The 24355-nt window shown below is 37.7% G+C and overlaps 1 long non-coding RNA gene across 2 annotated transcripts; it reads right to left on the bottom strand.

Moving 5' to 3' along the window:
* Positions 1-10306: 10306 nt before the first annotated feature.
* Positions 10307-24354, bottom strand: LOC117979921 (uncharacterized). 2 transcript variants are annotated; one of them, XR_008625100.1, is made up of 3 exons: positions 24008-24354; positions 21076-21120; positions 10307-10783 (listed from the first exon to the last, which is right to left on the bottom strand). It is a non-coding gene; the product is annotated as an uncharacterized LOC117979921 (long non-coding RNA). The 2 variants fall into 2 exon arrangements; XR_008625101.2 differs by lacking the exon at positions 21076-21120 and having other exon boundaries at positions 24008-24135.
* Position 24355: the final 1 nt, after the last annotated feature.

The following is a 24355-nucleotide window of genomic DNA, read 5'->3' on the forward strand; positions in this document are numbered from 1 at the left end:
GAACCAGTTATACAGAGAAATGAGCTCCATAAGAACATGCACTTTGTTTTATCCTCAGCACTTAGAATGATGTCTGTCATAAAGTGAGTATTCAGTAAATATGTTGGAAAAAAGAATGAGGGTAGTTCATAGCACTGTGTAATTTCCTCATTTTTACTAACGTTTAATATGCTATGTTGTCTTGTCCAATCAACTGTTTGTGTCTGTGCTGTTCACTAGTGTATCCATCTGTAGAACCAGACACATTAAAAAGGTATTTGGCAACAACAACAAAAAAAGTCCATCCACACAGTTTCACTGTAACCCAGATTTGAAGCTCTATAATCAGCTGAAAAGTAGTAACAGCCACTTTGGACACTGGCCATTTCAAGGAATTTGTTTTAGATGACAAAATGAAAGAAATAAAGTGATTTTAAAAATAAGTCCTGTGAGTAATTTTTCCCATGGAAAGCTATTAACATTAGCTCCATATGCTGAATTATGTAGCAGTTAATCACCTGATATATCCAAAATAAATGACTGACTTTACTGAACTTTAGCTCTAGAGAGGTCATTGATCAATGTAGTATCATTACCATAGGTTACTGCAACTACAGCAGATTTGGGAGGGTTATTAAGACCAAGGTTGTCACTTTACCTCTCTGTGAGACCTTTTTGGATGTATGACAGCAGATAATTCCAACAGACCATCTAGCAATTGACCACCACAAGAAGTCTGAATAAGGCATGTGAACAGAGCAGTGAAAACCCACATTGTAGAATAACTGGTAGAATTGGTCGTTTCTCTTACCTACTCTCATTCTCTCTCTGGCAACCTAAAAATATAACTTATTCTGTTACCAATAGGCCTCTTCTATAGTAGTTTCCAAGCCTAATTTTGAGAACCCTGGAAAGGGTTATTGGCCAGGGAAGGTCAATTCTAAGGCATTTCACTCCGTTTGAGTATGTGACACAGCACTTTCCCTAATAGGGGATTAGTTGTGAAAACAAGCAATGAAAGAATGTTTACGTTTTGACCCAGTTGGAATCATAGTCCTCACTCAGTACCAGAGTTGATCCTTACTGTCCATCAAAATAGTCAATCAACAACTGCTGCAGCAGGCTGATTTAGGAATTGCTGTGGTTTGAATGTTTGTCCTTTCTAAAACTCATGCTGAAACTTAATCCCCAATAAGGCAGTATTAAGAAGTGGGGCCTTTAAGAGGTGATTGGGTCATGAAAGTTCTGCCCTCATGAATGGCTTAATTCATTCATGGATTAAAGGATTCATGGGTTATCATAGGAGTGGGACTGGTGGCTTTACAAGAGGAAGAAAGACCTGTGCCAGCATGCTGAGTCCCTCACCATGTGATGTCCTGCACTGCCTTGGGACTCTGCAGAGTCGCCACCAGAAAAAAGGCCCTCATCAGATGCAGCCCCTTGACCATAGACTTCTCAGCCCCACACTGTAAGAAATAAATTCTTTTTCTTTATAAATTACCCAGTTTCAGGTATTCTGTTATAAGCAATAGAAAACAGACTAAGACAGGCACATATAGGATGATGTCTTAATCTACTTTCTAGATAGCCACAGAGGGCTTTCTGGTAGAAGTGGCCCTTAAGTTCAGCATTAAATATTAAGAAAAATTATCCATCTGGGACTCCAGAGACTTAATTTTTTCATATTCAGCGTTAAACTGGACACCCAATATGCAGCAGGAGCTTGAGATATAAAGTTGAATAAATCCTGATTACTGTTCTTGGAATTTCCCAGCTTTTAAACTCAGAGTTTCATACTATCCACCCCATCCTTAATCAGCTGCAGTGATCAATGTTTCTTCCTCATTAATTCCAGTCCCTCCTGTGCTTTAACTAAATAATATATTTAATGACAAAAAATCAGAAGAATGTCATAAATGGAAGGGTACCCAGTAAAATAATTTCTTAGCAGTTTTAAGTACCTGACATTATGTAATAATGTTTATCTACATTCCCTGAACTAGTAGGCATACATAGTAGGCATAAAATATTTCTTGCTGCATGAATGAGAATTTGAAGTTTTTACAAACCAAAATACTCCTGTTATTCAGTAATATACATATATGGTTTTTAAGAAAAACTAATCCAAACAAGCTATATTTAAAGTCCTTCTTTCAACAATTGTTACCCTCCTTTAAAGGGTTCTCATTTTGACCTCATAAGCAAAAATTGATTCCTAAACTGGGTACTGGGTAAGATTCAGTTCTGGGAACCTCTTTACTCAGATTTCTAATTCCTTCTACCAGGAGAATGTGAGCTGCACCGCAAACTACGTTAACTGTCCAAATATAGAGTAGTCCCATTCCTTAGATCTTCTTTTGAAGAGAAGCTTAGATAATACTAAAATCATAGTCTCTTTCATTTTAAATCTGGAGATATAATGTGTATAGTGGTCCATAAAGTTTCCATGCAAAATTTTCAGACAGAGAAGAGCCTTCCATTTCCCAAATATACCTTTATGTCACCTACCTTGCGTCATTTACCTCTTAGTAAATATTGCCAAGTGAACACCAAAATCTTGATTTTCAACCAGAGGCTCTATTATGGGCTGACTTGTAGGGAGAAAGAATGGTTCCATGTGTATGGCCTGAGGGAAAGGTGGCTACTCTCAGGGACAACTTGACTCAGCTGTTTGCACCATGTAGTGAGAAAGTATCACAAGTTTCTGGAATGGAAAGAAATGATAAGTTCCTGTAAAGTGTCAGAGTTACATTCATTGTAATGATGAAATCTGGCAGGCAGTTGCTTAATCCCTGCCTACAGAGAGGGGAAAAAAAAGTATTAGGAAAGTATCAGTTCTGTTTCCTTCCTCCCTACCCCTGACATTTTTTTTTTTTTTAAAAGAGGGTTTCACTCTGTCACCCAGGCTGGAGTGCAGTGGCAAAAACATAGCTTACTGCAGCCTCAAACTCCTAGGCTCAAATGATCCTCCTTTCTCAGCTGCAGAATAGCTAAGACTACATGCCCGTGCCACCACACCAGGCTAATTTTTTATTTTTATTTTTTGTAGAGGTGCAGTCTCATGATGTTGCCTAGGCTGATCTTGAACTCCTAGCTTCAAGCAATCCTCCCACATGGCCTCCCAAAGCACTGGGATTACAGGCATGAGCCGCCGCACCCAGCCCCGACATTGTTTTAAAAACTCAAAACAGAGTACCAAAAAATCCCCAATTACACAAGACACCTCCTAAAAAATTTAAATGCTGAGAGCTACCTAGAAATAGAGATGTCATGTATACATCTTATTTGTGTTCACTGAACAATAGCCTGGCTAATACACGAAACATTGATTTGAACTCTAATCCCACTTCTCACTACCTACCTACCCACAAGATCTACGGCAAATCACTTGGCCATTCTGGAGCCTTCATTTCCTCGACTGTGAAGACTTGGTCTGGGACACTTTTGAGTGATAAAAGGTGCTAGATTATTAATACATATTAATTAATCTACAACGTGTAAAAAGGACTCTCCCAGGCTGTTGTTAAGGGAAATCTGTCACCAGTCATCCAGATAAGTCAGTCTAGAGTTAGGTGGCCCGGCACGGTGGCTCACGCCTGTAATCCCAACACTTTGGGAGGCCGAGGTGGGCGGATCACTTCAGGTCAGGAGTTTGAAACCAACCTGGGCAACATGGCGAAACTCCATCTCTACTAAAAATACAAAAATTAGCCAGGCATGGTGGCACACGCCTGTAGTACCAGCTACTGGAAAGGCTGAGGCAGGAGAATCACTTAAACCTGAGAGAAGGAGGTAGCAGTGAGCCTAGTTTGAGCCACTGCACTCCAGCCTGGGTGACAGAGCAAGACTCCATTTCAAAAAAAAAAAAAAAGTTAGGTAACCTTTAACGAATCATTATTTTATTTGTGTAACCAATTTAACTGTGATTAGTTCCATTCACTTTCCCTAAAATGTCTCTACCAAGGTGATTCTTTGGACTACTATAGGTGTTTCCCCTGTGTGCAAGGTTGTAACAAAACTTTGGCATGTGCTTGTAATTGCACTGTTTTAAAAGTGTTCTTTTACAGTGAAGAGACAGTAAAGCAAAATGGGTTGGAGTGTGGAACCAGTATTCTCATCTGTAAAGGGATAGTGAGTCTCCAGAGTATCCTGAGAACTAAGTGTTTTATGGAATTTAGCAGAGCCTGGCATGGGAAGCACTAAATGTTAGCTATTTTACCTGTAAAATGAGCAGATTGGTCATGATGTTCTCTTTGGTCTCTGCCAATTTTCAGTGTTTGGGAACCTTAGGAATAGTATTTCAAAGCTGTTTCTTTAGGTTAATTCTACAAATTAACTGGAGAAGGGACTTGTCACATTTAGTTGTAAGTGACAGAAAATAGAAAATAACAGTGCCTTAAGCAAGATGGGGTCTTTTTTTCTCTTTTTCTCATGTATTAGTTATCTGTTGTTGCTTAAGATTAACCCAAAACTTGAATGGCTTAAGCACCCTTTAAAACTTAAATGGCTTTATTATTTCAGTTTTTAAGGATCAGGAATTACAGAGTGGCTTATGGGGTGGTTCTAGATCAGGTTTTCTCATGTGGCTGCAGTCAGATTGGCAGCTAAAGCTGTGATCATCCGATGACATAACCTAGGACTGAAGGATCTGCTTTCAGGTTCTCTCAGGTGGCTGTTGAGAGGCCTCACATCCTCATAGGCTGTTAGAATAAGGACCTCAGGTCCTCACCACATGGTACTCTCTATGGAGTTACTTATAATATGGTAGCTTGCTTTCCTCAAGGTGAGGGCCAATAAAGAGAGAGAGCAAATGATTTCAAACCCAAAATAAGTCAGTCTTTTATAACATAATCTCAGAAGAGACATCCCATCACTCATGCCTATGCTACTGGTCGTACAGAACAACCCCAGTACAGTGTGGGAGGGGATTGCTTACACAATGGTGTACCTAATAAACGAAGGGATTAATTGAGGGCCATCTTTGAAGCTGGCTAAACGTGGTCCAGAACTGGTTTGACAGCTCTACTTTATTTAGGGGCATAGGCTCCTTCCACAGCTCTACCAACTCTAGAGGGTAGTCTTCATATTTAAGTTCAAAGGTGGTGGCACTTGTGTGACCCAGGGCAAATCATCTATTCTGAGTTTCTAGGTCCTCACTTAATAAACTATGAAAAAGAGTAAAACATACTTCATAGTGTTGTTGTAAAGATTAACAGAATAAGTGTAATAGGCTTTCACAGTACCTGGCATATTAAGCATTCAATACTATCTTTTAATATTGCTATATACATTAAATAATGAGACTATCCCAAGAGATCATCAGATATGCATTGTTCCTTGAAAAGGTCAAGCTTAGAAATCACTGGTAATAAAAAAGCTCTACTTGGATAATTCAAGTGAGCCTCTCGTCACCATTCCCAGCCCAGAAATGGTGAAGGATAAAAATTGTTTTTTTCAATATCATTCTAGAGGTAGTTAAAATTGAATCAATCCATTCAATCCATTATCTTTATGTAATCTACTCCTAGGTAGCTGATACTATAGTAAGATGTAATTTTTTTTTGTCTTTGCAAAGGTGTTCTTGTTGCTGACAAGGAACAGCAGAATAGTGAACAAGTTTGTGGCTAAACATTATTCCCAGATTTTAAAAAATGTTCAGTGTGCACAATTGTTACTACCAGATCTTTGTCAAAATAATCTTTCTGTCACTGAATAACTGACCCATAAAACAGTACAGCATATTGACCTAGTGTGCAGGGTAAGCAATGAGTAAATAAGAAATGGTTGTAAAATATTTACCACATGTAACTTTCTAATTTGGGTAGCTTTAAGATGGGTCAAAATAAAAGGAATGCTATTATTCATGAAGAATTACAAGTTTACATATGTTTATTCTTGCCAGTCTTTTACTGAAAATTCCTAGAAATGATATCCTTTCCTTTATATATACCATAATATTTGTATGATATTCCTCTCCAAAGATAGGGGTAATATTATACATTGATAATAGTCATTCATTATTGAAAAACTAACAATACACTAAGTACTCCACTGCATGGGACATAGTAGCCATTCAATAAATGATAGGTATCTTTATTATTAGACACCTAACACTGTATGAAATAGGATACCATAATAGACTCTAGTCTCAGTATCTCTATTAAGATATTAGGGGCCAGAGGTTTCAAAATGGTTTGACCTGTTGTAGTGGTTCATTCAGCACACTGGAGTTGGACTGATTGTCTGGGTTCAAATCTCAGCTGGTCCACTTTCTTTCTTACTACCAGCAGGGTAAAACAGAACCTCTTTTGCCTTCTGGGAATGAGGACTTTGCTACTACCGTTAAGCCACAAACCTGTTCACTATTCTGCTCACTCATCTGTGAAATGGAAATACTACTACCTATTCTAGTGGACTGTGGTGGAGATTAAATGAGATTATATAGTCAAAGAGCTCACAACAGTACCTGTCACATAATTTTTTTTTAAAGAAAAATCTGCTTATTTCTGTCACTACTCAACAAACACTAGGTGACTATCATTTGCCAGAAGCTACAGATTCAGTAAGTCCAAAAGTGAACTCACCATTTTCTGTCCTCTGAGTTTGCCAAGGTTTCTGTATTCTCATCTCATTTTCATCACTGTTCATTGACTTACCCTGGCTAATATAATGATAGCAAACAAACCTGAGTGCAAGTCACCAATCTAAAGACTTTTTGGTTTTAGAGTATTTATATTCACAGAATGACTGCATGAATTGTAGGCACTCTTATCCTGATTTTTCAGATGAAAAACTTAAAGAAGCTACATAATTTGCCCAAGACTACCCCATTAAGAAATAGCAGAGCCAAGATTCAAACTTAGGCAGTCTGGCTTCAGAGCTTCTATCTTTTTAGGTAACACACAATACTGCTTCTAGAGATTTTGGAGTTATCTTAAAAGCTTTCATTTTTCCATCACTCAGTCCTCTCAAACATCTCTAATTCATCCCTTCTCTGCTTACACTAATACAGACCTAGTATGGGCCCTACTTACCTTCTGCTTGAACTACTGGTTTCCCTGCTTTCAGCTTCTCATTTCAATCCTTGCACCAAACCAGCTAGTCAGCAATGTTTCTAAAACAAAAAATCTAATGACTCTCCCTCAGTTAAATCATATTGGCACACTAATTCCTATTAAGCAGGACCCAGGCACTCTTATGTGTCATCTGATGAGGTACCTAGTATAGTACCTCACTTATAAAGTTAAATATACTGTTTATTTTATTGACATAAACATATCTTTTTCCCCCACCAAAGTGGGCCCTCATCCTTTTTTTTTTTTTTTTTTTTTTTTTTGAGACGGAGTTTCACTCTTGTCACCCAGGCTGGAGTGCAATGGTACCATCTCAGCACACTGCAACCTCTGCCTCCCGGGTTCAAGCAATTCTCCTGCCTTAGCCTCCCAAGTAGCTGGGATTACAGGTGCCTGACACCACGCCCGGCTAACTTTTGTATTTTTTAGTAGAGGCGGGGTTTCACCATGTTGGCCAGGCTAGTCTCAAACTCCTGACCTCAGGTGATCTGCCCACCTTGGCCTCCCAAAGTGCTGGGATTACAGGCATGAGCCACCACTCCTGTCCTGCTCATCTTTATATAACCCTTATTTCTGCAGTCCCCAACAGCCTACAGGTACAAATGTCACAATATCATTAATATGTGAATCTTAATGATTCATTAAGTTTAAGGTTGAAGTTTAGAACCTAAACTTCAGCAAAATCTCCCCACCCTTACTTAATGCAAAGGGCTTCTGAATTATCAGGAATGTTTTTCATGTGCTCAGTCATAAATTCACTCCCGCTACAGCTACATTGCTACCCCAGATGAAAACTGAGCCACGTGTCTCTCCCATTCTTCCTCGAACCCTCTATTTTCAGGTAGCCATTATGAGCTTAGCTGCCAATGTAGGAAAGAATGCCTTTCTCATTTGTGACATATTGTTAAAAGGGTTCCAGTGGCGGGTTATTTCAACTCATGTGTTTACGTGAAGTAGCTGTCAACCATATTTACTTAGAGCCCCCTACCTCCCCGGGCATCAGATGCGGTGTCAGGCATCTTAGCCAAGGCAAACTTGAGGTACAGCCATACCCCTATAATCAGAATCCCTCCTTCTCTCCAACAACGGCTTATTATTAGTACAGCTCATTTCTTCTACCCTTAGGATGGTCTACCTTGCAGGAATTACCCCAACCAATTCAGTAAAACTTAATTTGGGACTACCTTACAAATTTGCGAGATGTATCTAAAATTACTTGAATGCTAAACACCCACAGCTAATATTCAAATATAACCCAAGTTTATATTTGTTTCACTCTTTCCCACTCTTCTTCCCAACTCCACTGCCTAGCCTAGAGCATTGTGCATACTAGAGCCCCGATATGTTTTTAAATATGTAATAAAAAATGAAATTCTATGCTAGTTGAGCAGAAATAAAGTTTATCTGAGAAAAGAAACACAAACTTAGGATGGGAATATCTGGCCCCCAGTCCAAAATTCTTAAATTTAAGGGAAAAAAAGAACCCAGTAAAATACATGGCTCTCAACTGAGACAGATTTGGCTGTTGGTAGGAATCCGATGATTAGTGTACCTGCACCTGTTCTGACACCCTCCAAAGGAATCTGGATCACAAGTGAACTGTCCAAGACCATAAGCCACACCCTTGAGCTAATGCAAGAGGAAGCTGAATCACTTCCTTGAGGCCAAATGCATACAAACAGAATTGCCTCAATTTCCTACTGACAACCTTTTTAAAAAAAAAAAAAATGACCATTTCCTTATCTTGTTCTTGTAATACAAACCTTTTAGGGTGACTTGGCTTTTCAGTTTAAAAATATGAATTTTGGGACTGGGCACGGTGGTTCACACCTGTACTCCAAGCACCTTGGGAGGCCAAGGCAGTAGGATCACTTGAGCCCAGGAGTTCAAAACCAGCCTAGGCAACATAAGTAGACTCCACCTCCACAAAAAGTTAAAAAATGAGCCAGGTATGGTGGTGCATGCCTGTAGTCCCAGCTACTCAGGAGGCTGAGGTGGGAAGATTGCTTGAGCCCAGGATGGTCCAGCCTGCAATGAGCCATGATGGCGCCACTGCACTCCAGCCAGGGAGACAGAGCAAGACCCTGCCTAAAAAAATAAAATAAAGACACATACCACATGATCTCACATTTGTGGAATCTAAAATAAAGTTAAACTCATATAAGTAAAGAGAGGATGATGGTTACCAGAGGCTGTGGGGGTGGGAATGAGTTGTTGATCAAAGCATGCAAAGTGTCAGGTAGACAGGAGGAATAGGTTTTGAGATCTATTGGACAGCAGGGTGATTACAGTCAATAATAATAAATATTTCAAAATAACTAAGAGAAGCCTGGGAAACATAGTGAGACCTTGTCTCTACTAAACATCAAAAAAATTAGCCAGGTGTGGTGGTGTGTGCCTGTGATTCCATCTACTCGGGAGGCTGAGGCTTGAGCCTGGGAGGCCAAGGCGACAGTGAGCTGTGATCCCAACAATGCACTCCAGCCTGGGTGACAGAGCTGCTACCTGTCTCAACAAACAAAACTAAACTAAACTAAGAGTAAATTTCAAATGTCCCACCATAAAAAAAAAAAGATAGGCAAATGGAGTGCTAAATGTGTTAATTAGCTTGATGTAATCATTCCACATTGTAGACATATATCAAAACATCACATTGTATCTCATAAATGTATACAATTATAAATTATCAATCAAAATAATCGTAATTTAAAAATTACTAGATGTTGCATAGTTTCTAGTTTAATGTAAACATTATAAACCATATTTGTACCCATTACAAATTGCAGCTATTAAATAATCTTGAAAATCACATCCCACCTTTAATGATTTGAATCATGGGACAGTGCAAAGGGCACCTGAATACACGTCGTAGTACTTAGGTTCTTGGCTCTTTCACTAAACAGCCACATGATCATGGGCAACCTCTTTAACCTTGATGGCAGTCCATGAGAAAACATGTACAAGTACCTAGTCCAATGCTTGGCATATGATATAGGAACTCAACATTTGTTAAAATTGAAGTTTTAACTCATATTAAACAATTTCTATTTTTTAGGAGTTACATACCAAGTTGTAGTACCCTCTTATTTGACATGTAGATCTGGAAATATTCATTTCATCCAAATGAGACTAAGCAAAATCATATATTATCTCAAAACACTGAATCAAATGGAATAGTATTCCATTTGAATACTATTAAAAATAGTATTAAAAAATAGCTCTTTTTAACCCACAGATCACAGGCAAACTATAGATTGAAACAGGAGATCTTTTTAATAGAAAAATGCCACAGCAATTTAATCAAAGTCTGAACAAGGACTTTGCCTGCTGCCACAAATACCATGACAAACTGTGGCATTATGAGAAGCAATTAATAATGAGGATATGATAAATAAAACATGAGTTGGCCAGAATATTTTTACTGATGTCTTCTCATTTGACTTCCTGGTATAAGATGGTCAATTTATCACGCCTGTAATCCCAGCACTTTGGGATGCCAATGCGGGCGGATCACCTGAGGTCAGGAGTTCGAGACTAGCCTGACCAACATGGAGAAACCCCGTCTCTACTAAAAATACAAAATTAGCCAGGCGTGGTGGCGGGTGCCTGTAATCCCAGCTACTCGGGAGGTTGTGGGAGGAGAATTGCTTGAACTCGGGAGGTGGAGGTTGCGGTGAGCCAAGATTGCGCCATTGCACTCCAGCCTGGGCAACAAGAGCAAAACTCTATCTCTAAAAAAAAAAAAAAAACAGATGGTCAATTTAACTATCAACTTAATCGAAAAGCCAATGATTGTAACAATTAAAATTTTGGTTAATAAAATTCAATTATTTGTGACTTAATGTGTGAAGGATTTCATCTGCTACTGACAGAAGTATAAAGACAAAAAAAGTATCAGTTGTAAATGGTCAGTTCATTTGTCAAAACACATTATCTAGTATGGTATTTTCAAATTTATAACTTGTAACATTTTAATCAAACTACAAATTACACTTGAACCACATTTTCAAAAATAAAAATAATCAAGAATGATGAAGTAAAAACTGCTCAAGTTCAACTGCTGGATCTGGGATGTAAAATAAGTGACAAAACAGAGAAAAGTGTTGAGTTTTTAAACAGCAAATTTTGACTTTATTCAAATCACATTCTTTTATTTTTTTGTACTTGGTTTTTGTATTGTTCTTTGTACTTGGTTTTTGTATTGTTCTTTGTTTATTTCAAACCAACAGCCAACATCGTACAAGTCACATTCTAAAAAGAAAAAAGGAAGTATAAAAGATTATAATGAAGATAATTTAATATGTGCATTTATCAAATGTGTCAATGGTATTCTTGAAATAAAGGCTTAAAATCTTCAAAATTAAAAAAGCTATTTGGATATAAGATGCTGAACTCACTGACAAAGGAAAAAAATACATTCAAGTTCCCAGACTAATTTCTTAGTTATTGCACTATTGTTAGTGATAAAGCCTTATTATCATCATTAAAGCATATTGTGAGACAGAAAACAACTCACATATTTTCTTCTAACATGTCTGGATATGGTATGTATAACTTTAAATCTCAGCTAATTAATTAAAAACTATCCAGAGTGACAACACTGTAGCTCATTTACTTTTTACCACTGCAGAACATTTGGAAGCAACTAGTTACTATAAGTCTGTACAGACTTCATAATCCACCTTGTTGAAAATAAGCTGCATAACACTTGTAGAGAAACGTAGGAAGATCGGTTAGTACAGGATACACCATGTTGTTTAAATATAACCTCAGACACAACTGAATTAGATATATAGTTGAGTATTTGTTACTTGACAACAGGGATACATTTTGAGAAATCTGTCACTAGGCCATTGTCACTGTCCAAACATCTGAGCATACTTACACAAACCCAGATGCAAACCACATACTTTGGCTATATATACAGCCTCTTGCTCCTAGGCTACAAACCAGTACAGCATGTTACTTTACTGTAGGCAATTGTAACACAAAGGTTAAGTATTTCTGTATCTAAATGTATCCAAAACTAGGAAAGGTAGAGTAAAAATACAGTATTACTTCATGGAACCACCATCATATATGTAGTGTTTTGTTAACAGAATGTCATTATATATCAAACAACAGAAATGTATTTTCAGGAATAGAATATCTATTGCTAGATAATATAATTTTTTTTAAATGTTGTGCTACTGCATTCCAGCCTTGGCAACAGAGACCTTGTCTCAAAAAAAATGCTTTATGATAAAAAATTTCAAACAAACATAAAAGTAGAAAGAATGATAATAAATACTCCCCTTTTACCCAATACTTGGCTTCAATGATCATCAACCCACAGAAAATGTAACAAAACTCTGGCATCCAAAGACAGTCTGCTGATTTCACACTATGAAAAGTTATTTTTATTAAATACTCAATACTAGTTGGTCAGTACTTTTTTTCTTATTGAAAAGCAATTACTATTTGGCAAACATTTCCAAAGACAATATCTAAGTAATAATACCACATATTTTACTGATATTTTCATTATTTTTTATGAACTATATTTATAATTACAGGGATTTCAACATTCCAACTTATCCAAGGGTTCCAAAAGACATTATTGTTAAAGGGGCAGTAATCACCCCAGGTACTACATGCTCCTGAAATTTTGCAACATATGGAAAAGGACATTATTATAGAAATTTTGAAAGAAATAAAATTAGAGCTACTGTATTGTTATATCTCACTTCCTGACTCAAGCTTTTAACAAGCTTTATGGAGGTGTACCTTGAAATGAATTGCATGTGTGTATCAACAGTTCATTCCTTTTCACTGCTAAGTAGTATTCTCATATGTGTTCCATTGTATTCCAGTTTATTCACTTGATAGGCACTTTGGTTGTTTCTAAATTTTGGTCATTACAAATAGAGCTACAATGGACATTTGTCTTTGCATGAACAAATATTTCATTTTCTCTTGGGTAAATACCTAGGAGTAGAAAGGCTAGATCATACGTATGATAGATACGTTTAACTTTACAGGAAACAGTCAAAGTATTTTCCAGTGGTTGCTCCGTTTTGCATTCTTCATCCTTGGCAGTATTCTTTGCTCTAGAATCTGCTTTGTCTAATAATACAGAGATTCCAGCTTTAATTGGTGTTACCATCATATCTTTTTTCATCCTTTTAACCTATTTGGGTTTTTTACATTTAAAGTGTGTGCCTTATAAGAGGCATAAAATTGGATCTTGTTTTATCCAATGCAACAACCTTTAGCTTTTAACTGGGATGCATATATAGCCAGTGGTTCTCAACTGAAGGCAGTTTTATGTCCCCTGCCCCTGGCCCCCTCCCCCCACAAAAGAAACACTGGGCAATGTCAGGAGTTATTTTTGGTTTTCTTTTATAACCCTTGAAAAAAGGGAAAAAAAACATTCTTAGCCTGCAGGCAGTAAAATAGCAGCTTGCAGACCATGGGTTTCTGGTCCCTAGTGTATTTCTACCTGCCTGACTTAACTTCCTTTAACATTTCTGGTACAACGGATCTACTGATGAATCCTTTCAGTTGTTGTCTGAAAAAGTATGCTGCTTTTGTGTTTCAAAGACATTTTCTCTGTGCATAGACTTTTTTTTTTTTTTTTTGAGATCGAGTCTCACTCTGTTGCCCAGGCTGGAATGCAGTGGCGTGATCTCGGCTCGCTATAACCTCCACATCCTGGGTTCAAGTGATTCTCCTGCCTCAGCCTCCTGAGTAGCTGGGATTACAGGTGCCCGCCACCACACCCAGCTAATTTTTATATTTTTAGTAGAGATGGGGTTTCTCCATGTTGGCCAGGCTGGTCTCGAACTCCTGACCTCAAGTGATTTGCCAGCTTCAGCCTTCCAAAATTCTGGGATTACAGGCGTGAATCACTGCACCCAGCCTGGGCACGTAATTTTAGGTTGACAGGGTTTTTCTCTGTTTGGTACTTGAAATATGTTGCTCTACTGGCTTCTCAAATTGTTCCCTATAAGAAATCTAACTTCTTACCTTTGTAACTATTTCCAAGTCCCTTGAAAACAGTACCTTTTTGCCCCTAGTCCATTTAAGATTTTATCTTTATCACTGGTATTAAACAATTTGATTATGGTGTACTCTGGTTTGGGTTTTTGTTTAAGAGACAGGGTCTCTCCACGTTGCCCAGGCTGGTCTCAAACACCTGGCCTCAAAGCAATCCTCCTGCCTCAGCCTCTCAAAGTGTTGGAATTACAGGCGTGAGCCACCACGCCTGGGTGGTGTGGTTTTTTTATGCTTCTTGTGCTTGGAGTTCATATCTTCTTGAATCTGTGGGTTTATGGTTTCCATCAAATTTTTAAGCTATCATTTCTTCAAATACTTTGTATGCTCCCTTCCCCTACTCCCATTACACACTAGGGTGCTTAAATTTATGCACAGCTCACTGATAGACTATTTTTTTGGTGTGACTTTGATTTGTTTCTATTGCTATGTCTTCTTCAAACTCATGAATCTTTTCTTCCACAATGTCCAATCTGCCATTAAACCCATACAGTATGTTTTACATTTCACACACTGCAGTTTTCATCTCTAGAAGTTGGATTGACATCTATCTTCCATGTCCCTACTTTTTGAACATATGGAATACTGTCTGAATTCTAACATGTCACTTTTTATCTCATTATGGGTCCTATTTTCCTGCTTTTCTGCATCCTTGCTAGTTTGGAGATGACACTGTGGATTTTACCTTTCTAGGTGCTGGATGTTTTTGTATCCCTATAAATCTTCTTGAGCTTTGTTCTAGAATTCAGTTAAGCTACTTAGAAATAGTTTGATGCTTTCAGGCCTTGCTTTAAACACTTGTTAGACAAGACAGGGACAGTGTTCAGTCTAGGGCTAATGGTTTCCCACAGCTGAGGCAAGGCCCATTCTATGCACTCTACCCAATGCTCCGTGAATGAGGCTTTCCAGTCTGTCTTGTGGAAACAGCCAATATTCCCAGCCGTCTCTGAGCACGACACAATTACAGTCATGTGTTGCTTAATGACAGAGATATGTTCTGAGGAATGCACCTTTAGGTAATTTCATCATTATGTGACCATCATAGAGTACTTACACAAACCTAGATGGCACAGCCTCCTACACACCTAGGCTATATGGCACTGCCTATAGTTTCTAGGCTACAAACCTGTACAGCATTCAGTTACTGTACTGAATTTGTCACACAATGGTATTTTTGTATCTAAACATAGAAAAGGTATAGTAAAAATACAGTATGAAAGATAAAATGGTATACCTGTAAAGGGCACTTACCATGAATGGAGCTTGTAGGACTAGAAGTTGTTCTGGGTAAGTCAGTGAGTGGTGAGTGAAAGTGAAGGCCTAGGACATTATTATAACACTACCGTAGACTTTATAAACACTGCACACTTAGGCTTAAATACATTAAATTTATTTTTTAAATGTTTTTCTTCAACAGTAAATTTTTATTTTATAAACTTAAAAATTTTTTTAAATTAACTTTTTGACTCTCTTGTAATAACATTTAGCTTAAAATACATGTTGTACAGCTGTACAAAAATATTTTTTATGTCCTTATTTTATAAACTTTATTTAAAAAATTTATTTTTACGAGACACAAATTAGCCTAGACTTACACAGGGTCACAATCAACAGTATCACTGTCTTCCACTTCCAGATTTTGTCACCCTGGAAGGTCTTCAAGGGCAATAACATGCACAAAGCTGTCATCTATGATAACAATGCCTTCGTCTGTAATACTTTGAAGGATCTGTCTGAAGTTGTTTTACGGTTAACTTTTGAAAATATACATAAGTAGAAAAAGTATACTCTAAAATAACAATAGGGCAGGTGCAATGGCTCACACCTGTAATAAGCACTTTGGGAGGCCGAGGTAGCTGGATTGCTTGAGCCCACAAGTTTGAAACCAGCCTGGACAACATGGCAAAATCCTGTCTCTACAAAAAATACAAAAAATTAGCCGGGTGTGGTGACGCGTGCCTGTAGTCCCAGCTACTTGGGAGGCTGAGGTGGGAGGATCACCAGAGCCCAGAAGGTCGAGGCTGCAGTGAGCCAAGATTGCACTACTCTACTCCACCCTGGGCAACAGAGTGAGACCTCATCTCAAAAAAAATAAAGATAAAATAAGGATAAATGTATCAGCAAGACAGTAGACCAGCATCACCACAGACACATAAGACATCATCATTGAGATCTATGACATCACTAGGTGGGAGGAATTTTCCAGCTCCATTATAATCTTATGAAGTCTATCATTGAACAAAATGTCTTTATGTGATCCAAGACTATACTGTAATATTTTTGGATGATCCTTTCCTTGGCCTCAGGTCATTTCCTCACATGCATACAGTGATCAATACTTACCTGAAGAATCAGGAGATATTCATTCCAGATCACTAGAATTCTCTCTCTATGCAGCTCTCTCCCTTCTAGCAAACTCTGGCTGCACTGGTTTCACCAGGCTCCAGGCTCTATCAACAGAGGGATTCCACTAGGCTGCATATGTTCCCCTCTCCCTGTACTATGGCTTAGAAATTCTCCCAAGGCAATAAACTGAGGCAATCATAGGACTCACTTTGTTTCCTATTGATCAAGGTTCACTGTCCTTCATTGCCTGATATCCAATATCTTGGAAAACATTGTTTTATATATTTTGTCCATTTTTTATTGTTTCTGGCCTGTATCAAACTTTTAACCATTACATGCCAGAACAAAAATTGATACATTCAAGGAAAAAACTGGATAGATTTGTTTTCCAACACTCTGAATCAAAAACTGAGTTATGCTTGGTGCCTGCAGAATAGGAAATATTGTAGCTTACTTCTTTGGAAATACTAAAGAATGATTATGAAATATCAAATGCATCTTTTTTTTTTTTTAACTCTCTAGCCCTATGTCATAATGATGTATCATTCTTTTGGAGGAAATAGGATTGCTCATTGCTAAGTGGCATGAATGTAGTACCGCTATTGGTACTTTTAATTCTTAACCCATAAAAACAAAGAAACAGAGTTAACACTGTACTGGGTATGTGAGAACTGCACTTGAGATCCCAAACTGAAATCAACTTATGAATACATAGCACACTCATCACTTTAAATAAAATGTCCCCCAATTTTTATTATATTGTATTTATTTGGGATTATTTCTCCATTTTACATTTATATATTAGTGAAATTATATGTAATCATAACTTTTTTCCTTACAAAATTATTACTCATGAAACTTTCATTTTAATCATAAAACCTTCTTTTCTCCTTATCAACTCATTTCTATCATCTTAGAAGATTATTAACGTTATGGGATTTTTGGGGTTTTTTTTTGAGACAGAGTCTCACTCTGTCGCCCAGGCTGGAGTGCAGTGACGCGATCTTGGCTCACTGCAAGCTCCGCCTCCCACATTCACACTATTCTCCTGCCTCAGCCTCCCTAGTAGCTGGGACTACAGGCGCATGCCACCATGCCTGGCTAATTTTTTGTGTTTTTAGTAGAGACGGGGTTTCACCGTGTTAGCCAGGATGGTCTCGATCTCCTGACCTTGTGATCCGTCTGCCTCGGCCTCCCAAAGTGCTGGGATTACAGGCACGAGCCACCACACCCAGTCGGTTATGGTTTTTAATGATAAATTAATTTGTCATATACCTACAATCATTGTTTGCACAAATTCCCATCAGTTCACTAGGAATCACGAAAAAAAAAAGCAGTGGGCCTGCCACTACAAAACACTTTATGCATCAAACAGATGAAGCAACTGTAAGGTATTTCTGTGATGTGTAACCAGGCTTGTAGAAGACTTTTCCACATCATTGATTTTTTATGTTAAGTCACATAATTTATAGAGGAAAGCTACCTCCCTCTAGTTTTCACTTCCTATATTTTGTTCCATAATTCATTTTCTTCAAATTAAGATTAATTTATACTTAACATTTATAAGACAAGTAGAAATTAATATGGGAAGCAAAATACTAGTATATAAAAATGAGGTGAATAAGTACCACAAATAAAAATTATTTAGGACTAAATGACCAACTACTACTATAGCCTATAAAGATTTTCTTGCATTGTTCCTATCCTGGATTTACCAGCCTTCAGGCTTAGATCCTATCTAACCCCTCTAACTATTACTTTCAAATTCAAGTCTTAGCTACCACACAGGCAGTGCAAAAACAGAACCACTCAAGGAGTTGAACCTTCACTATGTCTTAACTTCTCAGTCACAAAACTTCTATTTTTTTTTTTTTTTGAGGCAGAGTTTTGCTCTTGCTGCCCAAGTTGCAGTGCAATGGTGCCATCTCAGCTCACTGCAACCTCTGCCTCCCAGGTTCGAGCAATTCTCCTGCCTCAGCCTCCCAAGTAGCTGGTATTACTGGCACCTGACACCACACCCCATTAATTTTTTGTATTTTTAGTAGAAATGGGGTTTCACCATGTTAACCAAGCTGGTCTCGAACTCCTGACCTCAGATGATCCGCCTGCCTCGGCCTCCCAAAGTGCTGGGATTACAGGCATGAGCCACCGTGCCCAGCCAAAACTCCTGTTCTAGTTGAATACGCAGAAATGCTATTCTGACTACCTCAAACAGAATTTTCTGATCCACAGATATCAAAGATTTATGAGACAAAATTTTAAAAGGAGTGAGAGGTGAAAAAGAGCTCTACTTTTACTATTAAATTAGCTGTCTGACCTTTGGCAAATACTTAACTTTCTGGATCTTAGCTTCTCCATCTAAAACCAGAAAGGAGGTTAGAGGAGATATGACTACAGAGCAACCCAGCTTATGGAAATTATATATTATTGCTCTATAATCCTTAATCCATATATATTAGGACACTGTTTCAAAAATATTATTGAAGCCTTTCACCTCCTGATATGATGCAATAGGATGTTTATAAACTACCGCATAAAAAGCATAAGAAGTAGTCAAACCTGAACCTAATCAAGCATCTAAATTTTACTATTAGTTTACAGAAAATAAACATGATAGAATAGGTTGAAAGATTGTATGAGGATGGAAACAGCCAAATCCTGAATATGGGAAATTCAATCAGACAAATGACCTAATCTCTACAACAAATAAATGTCAACAACAAAAAAAAGGGAGACTCTGTTATATATTAAGAGAGACAAAGATATATCAATAAAATGAAATATGTGGACATAGTTTAGCTTCTAATTCAAAGAAACAAGTGTAAAAAACATTTTTTGGCAATAATTATAAAAATCTTAACACTCAATATTAGATATTAGATAAAAATGTTACAGGGTCATACATTTCCTTCACAATAATTCTGGCTGAGAGAAGGGTACAGTGTGTGTATATGTGAATGAGTATTACGGGGGGGGAGGGGGAGGACTTGATAATGGTTGAAACTAGGTGTTGGGTTGTTGGGTTCATTATACAATTCTTTACTTTTGTGTATATTTGAACACTTTCAGAATAAATAATTTTAAAGTATGATTTTCAGTTCTGTTAAGTACATGTTACCTAATATATCACTAGTCCATGTTAAAGAAATGAAATTCTCAAAGCTAAGAACAAAATCTTAAGAAAACAAAAAGGCAAAAAAAGTAGTCACGAATGGCCCAATACAATTATCTAACAAATGATATGTTCTATATTTATTAAGAAAATAAACCACTGAAAGCATACATGCACTACAACTCCGTTTATATTAAGGTCAAAAAGAGGTTTATTTCAGATATACCGCTAGATAGCGTTAAAACTATAATAAACTCTGAAGACAAGCAAGGTAATAGATAACACAAAATTCAAGATAATGGTTTCCTCTGGGAAGCAGGGGAAATATATTCACAAAGGAACACAAGAGGCTTAAAAGATACCTTTATGTTATGTTTCATAATTTGGATGCTCGGTATATATGTTCGTCTTATTACTCTTCTGTGGTATAATAAAAAATATATTTATTCTTTGTCCTTGGTTCCTGGAAGAAAGCTCCTAAAACCCTTGGAATTTCCTAATAGGAGGTGTCTTTTATACTTCATAATATATCCCTTTCAATTATGCCTGAGTTTATGTTAATGAGGTGACTCATAGGGGTTGGGAGATAGAGAGGGACCCTAGGTACCTTCAGGATGGAGGCTGGTTACCAGAAAAACCAACTAGGTGTTTATAGGATTGAAACTTTTAGCCCATCTCACTATCTCTGACAAGGGGAGAAGAACTGGAGACTGAGTTCAAATAAGTGACTAGTGATTAATGATTAATGAGTCATGTCTGATCAATGAAACCTCATATAAAAACTTTGAAATGATCTGGCTCAAGGGGCCTCCAAACACATTAATGTGCTGGGAGGGTGGCACAGAGAGGGCATGAAAGTTTTGCACCCTCTGTCCTCCATACCTTCCCCTATGTGTCTCTTCCATTTGGCCGTTCCCAAGTTGTATCCTTTACACAAAAACTGTAGTAGTAAATATAGTGCTTTCCTAAGTTCTGTGAGTCATTCTAGCAAATTATCAAACTTGGGGAGTAGGTCATGGGAATGCCCAAATATGGAGTCAGCCTGGAAGAAGTCCAAGTACGTTGGGAATACCTGAGACTTGTGGCTGGCATCTGAAATGGAGGCAGTCCTGTGGGACTGAGCGCTTAACCTGTGGCAACTGTGCTAACTTCAGGCAATTAGTAACAAAATTGAATTGCATTGTAGGACATTCAGCTGGTGTCAGGGAATTGCTATTGGAATGATGTATCATTAAATGGGCGGGTGGGTGTGTTTCATACATACTTTCTTTTCTCATAAATTATATATTTAATAGGAATAATTCAACTACTGTGAATTTAAAAATCAAACAAAAAACTATGAAGTTGCACATACTTTTAACTTATGGGACAAGTCATTATTCATAGGTGTTAAGTCTCAAAACAGGCAGGATTGCCTGGATTCTCTCATTTGCAATTTTATCTTTCAATCTAACAAGAATGGCTTCATTAATTTTTTACACAAAACATTATTAATCTAGGCATTTTCTGGCTTATTTCCCAATAACTTACTCAGAATTTGGCACATCAAAAACTTCATTGCTGTTTACCTCAGTACTGAAACAAAAACAAACGAAAACTTATTCCCAAGTGGCATTGTAACAACCACTTGATTTTCCCCAAGTGAAGACTTTAATAACTCAAAGGGGTTACAATTCATGCAAACGAAGAAAAGCTACAATGCTACTTTCATGCATAGGTATACTAAATATACATTTACATAGTCTCAAAATAGTCCTTGTCTGAAATATTTGCTAAATAACAAGAACGCAACAACTTTTTGACCAAAAAAATGATCTTCTGCATTCCTTCCTAGGTAGAGCATTAAGTATATTTACCTAAAATTGGTTTCTTATAATTTTAAATGTAAGCTATTATTACTTAACAAATCAGCTTTTAATTATAAGCTTATTATTTTAGCCTACAGAAAAATATTTATAAGGTCATTTTGTTTGAAATGTCACTGTCTTCATTTTTCTCATTATCTTCCTTCTGTTTGGTGAAATGATGTAATAAACTGCTGCAAATTCTGTTTCTCACTCTACTGTTGGTTCATATTTGCAGATCATCATAGCTTAATTGATATAATGAACAAATGCCTCTTAAAAAACTTTTACTGGTCAGCAGAAATAAAAAACAAACCCTTCACAAACTACATTGATAATAGTCTCTGTCCCTAGCACTATCATAATTCTCAAAAATCTTAACAATTTTTCACCAAACTAAAATCTCTATTTTTTTTTTTTTTTTTTTTTTTTGAGACGGAGTCTCACTCTCACCAGGCTGGAGTGCAGCGGCGTGATCTCGGCTCACTGCAACCTCCGCCTCCTGGGTTCAAGCGATTCTCCTGCCTCAGCCTCCTGAGTAGCTGGGATTATAGGCACGTGCCACCACACCCAGCTAATTTTTGTATTTTTAGTAGAGACAGGGTTTCACCATGTTGGTCAGGATCTCCTGATCTCATGATCCGCCCGCTTCGGCCTCTCAAAGTGCTGGGATTACAGGTGTGAGCCACCATGTCGGGCTAAAATATCTACTCTTTAACAATTATTAATTATCCATCCAGTAGAAAAAACTGAGGAAAATAAACCTGAGTAATATTTACCCAAGTCTCTTGTTTTTGAATTGCTTCTGTCATGGAGCAAGGAAGCACAGATTTTGATCACAAGAGATTTTGATTTTTCTAAATATCCTTGAATCTATCTAGAGAAATATGCTAAAGGTACAGTTCAGGAACAAAAAAAAGCAAAAACAAAAAAACCAACACCCAATGGTCCCAATTCAATACTGCTTTTTAAAATTAAGCCTTCTTATCACACAACAAGTTATTTTTGTTATATGTTTTATCATTCTAACTCATATTCCCAAACTTTTCAGGATTTTACTTATCTATCAAAAAATCCCAATTATATTCCTGTTCTTTCCAATCCCCCTAAAAAAAAAAAAAAGCAGTATCTCTCATTCTCTTCTCTGCTGATAGGAGTGTAAAATGGATCACTCTATGAAGGGCAATTGTAAATATCTATCATATTTGCAAACACATTTCCTCTTGGATCCAGCAATTCTTTTCAGAATCTGACAGTTACCCCTGCAAATGTAGAAATGACATGTATTCACTGAAGAGTTGTTTCTAATATCTGAAGACTGGAAACAACGCCAAGTGTCCACCTACGCGTGATTTACTGTATAAACTGTAGTATATCTACAAAATGGAGTATGTGACAGGAAAAAATAAGTTTAATTGAATACTGATAAAGAGGAATATCCAGAATATACAGTAAAACAGGAAAAAAAACATGAACAATGCAGAAAATATTGAAGGAGAGACCGAGTGAAATAAGACTGTATATTCTCATCTGCTTGTATCTCTGCATGAAGACCGGAAGGATAAACAAGAAACTAATTTAAAATGATTACCCGTGAAGACTATTAGGAATGGTACTGGATAGGGACTAGGGAGGAAGTGTTTCTTGCTGCATTTCTTTTCATGTAGTTTGAGCCATGTAAAAGAAATATTTGCTAATCAAAAAACAGCTTTAAAAATCCAGTGGGAGAGGCTGGGTGCAGTGGCTCACCCCCGTAATCCCAGCACTTTGGGAGGCCCAAGTGGGTGGATCACCTGAGGTCACGAGTTCGAGACCAGCATGGCCAAAATGGTGAAACCTCGTCTTCGTATTTTTGAAAAATACAAAAATTAGCCTGGCGTGGTGGCGGTCGCCTGTAATCCCAGCTACTCGGGAGGTTGTGGCAGGGGAATCGCTTGAACCAGGAGGCTGAGGTTGCAGTGAGCCGAGGTTGCGCCACTGCACTCCGGCCTGGGCGAGAGAGTGAGACTCCGTCTCAAAAATTAAAAAAAAAATCCAGTTGGAGAATCAAAAATTTTTAAAAATTTGACTGTGTAATCCTACAAGAAGTAAGTAGCTTGAGGAACAGAAATGCTGATAAAGTCGCATTAAGTTTCAGAGTTGAAATTCAAGCTTCTGTATCTAACATGTTTCCCTGTTTAAGGTAGAATTTAAAAAAAACTATATATGACATATATATGTCAACCCAAAAAAATAAAGCAGTATATATTATATATATAAGAATATATATATATTCTCCTTTATATGTTTTTTGTTTCACATATATATATAAATATATATCTCAACCACAAAAAAATTTGGTTTGTGACAAAGATGCACTTATTTGCACGAACCTATCTTGTTAATGATCAAGAAATCTGCTTTGTTACAATCATTAGAGGACAGAAATATACATACATATTTAAATCTATTTAATGAAATGCAGGTTTATGTTAAAAATCAATGATCTGCTAACCTAAAGAGTCGCACAGGAATACTATGATTATTAAACACAATGCGATTCTCTAAATAAGTAAACACGTGCAATGATATCAAAGTTCAAAATTCTCTAATTCTTCCACAAAGACTATGAAAATCACCTTGGAGTGTATAAACCAGCGTCCTGGCCCCGCCAGGTCGGGGCTGGGGCGGGCGCGGGCCGGGAGCGCTTACCCCGCGGCAGGAGCGATTCAGCGCCACTACCTGCTTCGCCTGGTTGTGGTGTGGCTGCTGCGCCAACCGAAAGGCCTCCTTAATCCGCAGCAGTCTCTTTTCGCTCCCATGGCTCTGGGACTCTGTCCGGACTAGCCCTGTCCGCGCTCGGCTACATCCGGCCCGCCCACCAGCTCAGAGGCAGAGGTCTCCGCGGTGTCTCCTAGAGTTTCTTGTCAGAGGGCCCCAGGCGCCTAGGGAGTCGTTACCGCCCTGGCATTCAAATAACTCCCGCG

The sequence above is a fragment of the Pan paniscus genome, chromosome 3, assembly GCF_029289425.2.
Source record: "Pan paniscus chromosome 3, NHGRI_mPanPan1-v2.0_pri, whole genome shotgun sequence".
Taxonomy (NCBI): Eukaryota; Metazoa; Chordata; class Mammalia; order Primates; family Hominidae; genus Pan; species Pan paniscus.